Here is a 6,115-nt window from a genome sequence, read left to right as displayed (position 1 = left end):
CTAGGGTGCATATCCCAGTCTTTGCTTTATGTCATATGATAGAAAATAAGCAAGATTCAGAGCGAAGAGAATTTTCAAAGTTATTACAAGGAGCCTGTAAATCTATATATTTACTGAGCATTGTCTGTGGATTGAATAATGTCTCACAACAGACTATGTTCATAAGCACCATTTAGATAATTTTACGATTAAAAGGATACAAACTAATTTAAAATGCTTTATGGGCAGCTGCCTAGAGTCCCTTGATCTATCATGGGATCACATGTACACAGTTCCTATACTGTCTGAGGCTTTCTCTGGCTATAGGAGCAAGCTCAGCCCTTGCATATCAGATTGAAAATACTGGGGTGTTAAAACCCACAGGAGCAATTTGAGCCATAGAGAAACAGAAGTTGATATGTCAACATTCCAGTTTCCTTTGCCCTACCAAAACCTAAACTAAACATATTGCTATCGAGTCAATTCAACTCATAGCAACGTTGTAGAGTTTCTGAGGCTGTAAATCTTTAAGGGAGCAGAAAGCCTCAACTTTCTCCTGTGAAGCAGCTGATGGGTTTGAACACTTGTGGTTTCCTTACAGTGCCACTTCTGGGGTGTGACAGTCCCAAATGTGATTGTCCATAACAGTGACCTTCTCATCAACTTACTCTTTATTAGTTTCTCTCTCTTTCTTGTTTCATTTTCCCACTCCCCTGTTGTTGTTTCCTGGCATCACCTCCTAAACAAACTACTTGATATCAAACCCTTGTCTCAAGGATGTACTTTGGAGAAACCTAGTGCAATGTTGTACTCATCCCCAGTACTTTTTTTTTTTTTTTTTTTTGAGGATTTAAAATACTGTATTGTCCCATTGAGACACTGAAGGAATGTCCATGGGCTGTGAAGCCCTCAGCTGCTGTTTCTCCATGCTGACAAAGCTTTTCCAAGTAGGGATCTTACAATGAGCAGCAGAGTCCAGTTTTCCACCATGACATTATTTACATCACCTCAAGGTCAGCAGTTCGAAACTACCAGCTGTTCCGCGAGAAAAAGATGAGGCTTTCTGCTCCTGTAAAGATTTACAGTTTCAGAAACCCTGTACAGGATCACTATGAGTCGGACCCGACTCCATGGGCCATAACAACAACAACAAATTAGGCTATAAATATTAGCTTCAAGAGGTACTGGCATGTTTCATTTGTAATAATTGTTCTATAGCAATCAATTGTCTGATACTTAAGGCATATGAAAGAAAATATTGTTTCACATTTTCTTTTCTCAACCACAAGAGTTCCAAGTACTTTGGGAGAATCCAGTGCCCTGGATGACCTGAGGAATACACTAAAGTCAAGCAGCCTTTTTGCATGCTGAAAACACTCATCCATCCATACACATCTTGCCTGGGTTGTGGAGCTCAGGTGTCTCCTATTGGCAGTATAACATTTAAAGAACAAAAAAATCTTCCTTATGAAAGTTTCACACCAATTTTGTTTTCTTCTTTCTTCAGTAGCCTCTGTGCTTCCTTTTCCATTGTTTTCCTTTGTTGTTCTGCTGTTCTCTTTTCTGTGTCTGCTATTTTCTGCTGCCTCAAGACTTCTTTTGCTTGCTAGACGGCATCTTCTTCTTCTTCCCAAGCATTGGTATTTTCTTGCCAGATATGTAAGTCACCTAATTCACAAGACTGATTCGTAAAAGGCAGATCTTGTGTACCTGCTAATCTAGAAAAACCTGTGCTATCAGCTGGGCTGCCAAAATAAAACAGTTCTCTCTTAACAATGATTATCTGAGTTTTCCTTACGTTTGCTGTCATGTCCTTAAAATAGTATGTTTCCAGTTTTTCCAAAGCACTCTGTTGTGTTGACACATTCCCATTCCCTCTTTCAATTATTTATGCTTGTGGGTGTATCTTCACCTCAGAAGTCCACTCTTCAACATCTGTTTGCTTGGGAATTGATGAATAATCAACTGTAGTTGGCAAAGTTATTTGGTCACCACTTAATTTCCGTCCACTGCCAGATCTGCCTAGTAATCTCTTTAGAAATGGGAATACGGTTGCTAGGCAGGTGTAAACTTTAAATAACCAGGATTGTGCGATGGCCATGGTGGGATTCAAAACCTGCTCTGCCTGCGAACCAGCCCAGTGGAGGCTCAGAGTTCACCCGCGCGTGCACACACGCGCTGCTAATTGCTTCATTGAGCTCACTCCCCATTAACTTTGTATTATTATGGTCCTTCATAATTAGATATGAGATATATGAGGGTCAGTAAAAAGTATTGGTACTAGGGTTCCAGTTCATGTTTTGATGGTATCTTCTGAGAAATTAACATAGCAATGAACTCAGGTGACACTGCCTGATACAAATCCTATCTACTCAAAATAAGTCTATTTGGCTACACCAGGTTTTGTTGCTTCTCTGCACATTTCAGTTTTTGAAACTGGGTAGTACCCAGAACATGATAACAACTCAGTAAATATTTGTTGTCTGATGTAGGAGAGCGAAGATACCCCATCTTCAAGATATAAATATGTTTCTTGTTGTTAAGTGCGGTTGAGTCAGTTCTGACTTACAGCAACCCTGTATAAGGAGCGGCTGTTGGGTTTGAACCACAGCTGGAGATGGAAGATGAAGATAGGATCAATGTGTTCCCACAGCAGACAGGTGGCATGTGGGCTGCTGGAGGCCTCTAGGGATGTGACATCTAGGGGCCCCATCTCATGCCCGTGTCACCTTTCTTTGCATTTGTGACCCAGTACTAAACAAGTGAACACGCCAACACAAAGGAGTCTGTGGAAACTTGAGGACAGTTACCAAATTATTTTTGTCTCTCTCTGGCATACTTGGAGAGCAACTCAACACTATTTCTGCAGGGATTAATCTATAACTGAAATTGGGCCAATACAAATTGCTATCTTTGTTTAGGTAAAACGAGTTGCAAGATTTTTTGGGCTTGTTTTTGGTTTTTTCCCCTCCTGTAACACTTTTCCTCCAAACTTGTGGCCTAACTGTCCATTTCAGTATGTGGGTGGAGATCTTGCCCCCCGGAGTTGTGATCCTCCCTCCCCTCATGCTTCATATAATCATGTAGATGCTTAATGGGTGCTTCCCCCGGACACTGCAGTGGGTGCTTCTCCTGGACATGTGTTTTGGGGTCTTGGTGGGGATGGAAGACAAAATTTCACTTGCTATTTGTTTTAGGAACAGCTAATTAAATCATACCTAAATACTTGCAAATTTAAACATAAGAATCTGTTCAAGTCAAAGGGAAAATATTGGGATGTTGCTTAAAATGCAAAACAGGAAACTGTGTCCCCGTAATCCTCACCCCTTGAAGTGTGTCCCCACCAGCGCTTCTCAGTACCTGTTGGTCGGTGTAGCGGACTGCAATTGCATAACTCAACCAACTTCTTCCCCTTGTTTTCTTCATATAGGAAAAAGTAATGATCACAATTCCCATTTGGTAATAGTATTGTGGTCCCATTATTTCTAGTATTTGTTTCTGATGAATAATTATGGTCTATATATAAAAATGTAAGATTAAATGTTGCTGAATTGGCAGTTAACGTTGTTGTGCTCAAGAACCACTTCGAAGTGTGGTGACAAATGAAACCCATAGAAAGATGACTTCATGTTATTCTCACGGATGTTTGCTATGCTGCTTTCCAAATATGTATTAAATTTATGCATTAGTATGGTGATTTCATACTAATAGTTCTGTGAGCTATTTTGGAATCGACTCAACGGCACTTAACAACAACAAACCAATGAAAGAGTCTCATTAAAAAAACAAACAAAAATACAAAAAAAATTACAGCCTCAGAAACCCTATAGATTGAGGGTCACTATCAATTGAAACTGACTCCATTGCACATCACCACCACCACTATATTTAGATATAGATATATAGATATAGATAAAATCACGAGCTCTGGTAGCATAGTGATTACGAATCGGACTGTGAACCGCAAGGTCAGCAGTTTGAAACTACCAGCTCTTCCATGGGAGAAAGATGAGTCTTTCTGCTCCCATAAAGATTTACAGCCTTGGAAACCCTGTACAGGGTTGCTATGAGTCGGAACTGACTCCACAGCACATAGCCACCGCCACCATATATATATGAAAACATTGTGGTTAAGACACATGAAAGGATCACTTATACAAAGTAATATAACTTTTGTTGCAGAACAAAGTCATTGAAAAGAGCAATAAGTGTCGGTCATAGACAATGATTTCAAATAACACCCATTAATTAAGACAAATTATTTATCTATAGAAATCTAAGACATATAGTACAATAGTGAAGAATATGAAAATAATCATTAATTTAAAACTTTTACCGGTCTATAACTTCAAGTAGCTATTGTGAGGCAAACTCAAAAGTAATAGGTATTTGAATAAAGTCCATTGAATTCTGTTTCTTTCCACGAGGGTATTTCTACTTCAAGCCCAAAAGGAGAGTTCCAGTTCCACCACCAATTCTTGCAAGACCCCTGGTGATTTCACCACAAATCATGCACCTCAATCTGACAACAAAATTTACCAGTGAAGCAGAACGTTGAGTTTCTCAGCAAGTAACTCAAGATCCATATGACTCCCCCACCAAAATACACACAAATGGCTCCAAATTTCTTAAGAAAAATGCAATTACTTCCCTTAAAGTGCCCACAAGGAGTCACATTGTCAAAATCCCGACCAAAATTGTCCACTAGAGAGAAGATGGAAATTATAAATGGAAGCAGAATTTTAGACAAAGAGAAACATAAAGAAGACTTAAAGACTCAATAAGGAGTCCCAGGAATCCCCAGAACATTGTCTTAAGTCTTAAACAGGAATAAACACAAGATAAAGACAAAAAGATCACCCAGGTGAGGGAAACGATAGTCACCAAGGTGAATTTCTAAAGTTCCACCTCCACATGATGAACTTTTATAGGGCACAAGGAACAAAGGAATCTCCTCTCACAAGTATGAATGACGGCAGCAGTCATTTGTCACATACGCATGCCTGGCCTACAAAAAGCAGGGAAGGGACTATTGTTGTCTACATAAGCTTACAATCTGTGGCTCTTGAGGTATGATACCACAATTAGGTGACCATTATATTCCTCCAGGAATATTTTTGCAAGGGCTGGCTGAAGAAAGTGGCCTGAAAACCTACTTATAAATATACCATTTCTAACCATAGCAGTTTGGCTGTCAAAGGTGCATGAGGTACTCAAGCATTGCCATCTGAACACTTAAACTAAGACACAAGATGGAATTAAGCTCTGCTAGGCTGGAGTGGTTCACAGGCAAAAAGCCTTCAGATTTCATGCTCTATAGCATATCAAAGAAAAACGTGTACCAGACAATGTTAAAGCAGGCAAGGATGACTTTTATTCAAAAGAAGTATTGTAGGATAGGGGAGAGGACTGAGGGAAGGAGCACAGCACTATTATGGGGGAGAGCTCCTACCCCTCTGAGATAAAGAACTGAGAATGTTTTAAAAAGACTGTTAAGGGGATTGGGTACTGGTTTTAAAAATAATCGAAACACACAGAAATTAAAACATAAGGTCTATTCTAAGCAGTCATTCTATATGGATGCAGGGAGGTAGTTTTGTTTTTAAAAATAAGTGGTTTGCCCCTTCCAAGACTAAGACTCAATGGAAATACACGTTTTGATTGGTGACCACACGCATCACCGATAGGGGTGCAATGAAGCAGCAAGCTAAGCCTTACAATGTTCAGTGGGCTTCTGTGGACCCAGTTGGGGACCAGCTTGGCTAGCAGTGTGAGGAGACCTGGGGACTCTTGGGCCCAGAGTCAGTGGCGTGGCCACGGAGGACTCGAGTGGAAAGTGGAGCTACCGGCTGATGGGAAGAGAGGGCATGTGCACAAGAACACCCACACTTGCAGCTAGTACCCACGTGACCTGAACTGGATGAGTAGATGATCAGAGCTCAACCAGGAGAAAAAAGAAGAGGGAAAAAAAAAAAAGAGTGAGCTGATACAATCTGATGAACTTGACCTATACCTACGGATGCAGTGACACAAAAGAAGGAACAAATCCTTACAGCAAGAAACATTCCCACCCCCTCCACACACAGAGTGGACAGAGATGGGCAACTTGGACATTGGATACCCAAATGGGGAGGGG

The 6,115-nt window shown here is 40.5% G+C and overlaps 1 pseudogene; it reads right to left on the bottom strand.

Moving 5' to 3' along the window:
• Nucleotides 1-1,444: 1,444 nt before the first annotated feature.
• Nucleotides 1,445-2,080, bottom strand: LOC102819010 (annotated as a pseudogene).
• Nucleotides 2,081-6,115: the final 4,035 nt, after the last annotated feature.

This window comes from Chrysochloris asiatica, unplaced genomic scaffold, assembly GCF_000296735.1.
Source record: "Chrysochloris asiatica unplaced genomic scaffold, ChrAsi1.0 scaffold00595, whole genome shotgun sequence".
Taxonomy (NCBI): domain Eukaryota; kingdom Metazoa; phylum Chordata; class Mammalia; order Afrosoricida; family Chrysochloridae; genus Chrysochloris; species Chrysochloris asiatica.
This window is presented reverse-complemented; position numbering and strand designations above follow the sequence as displayed.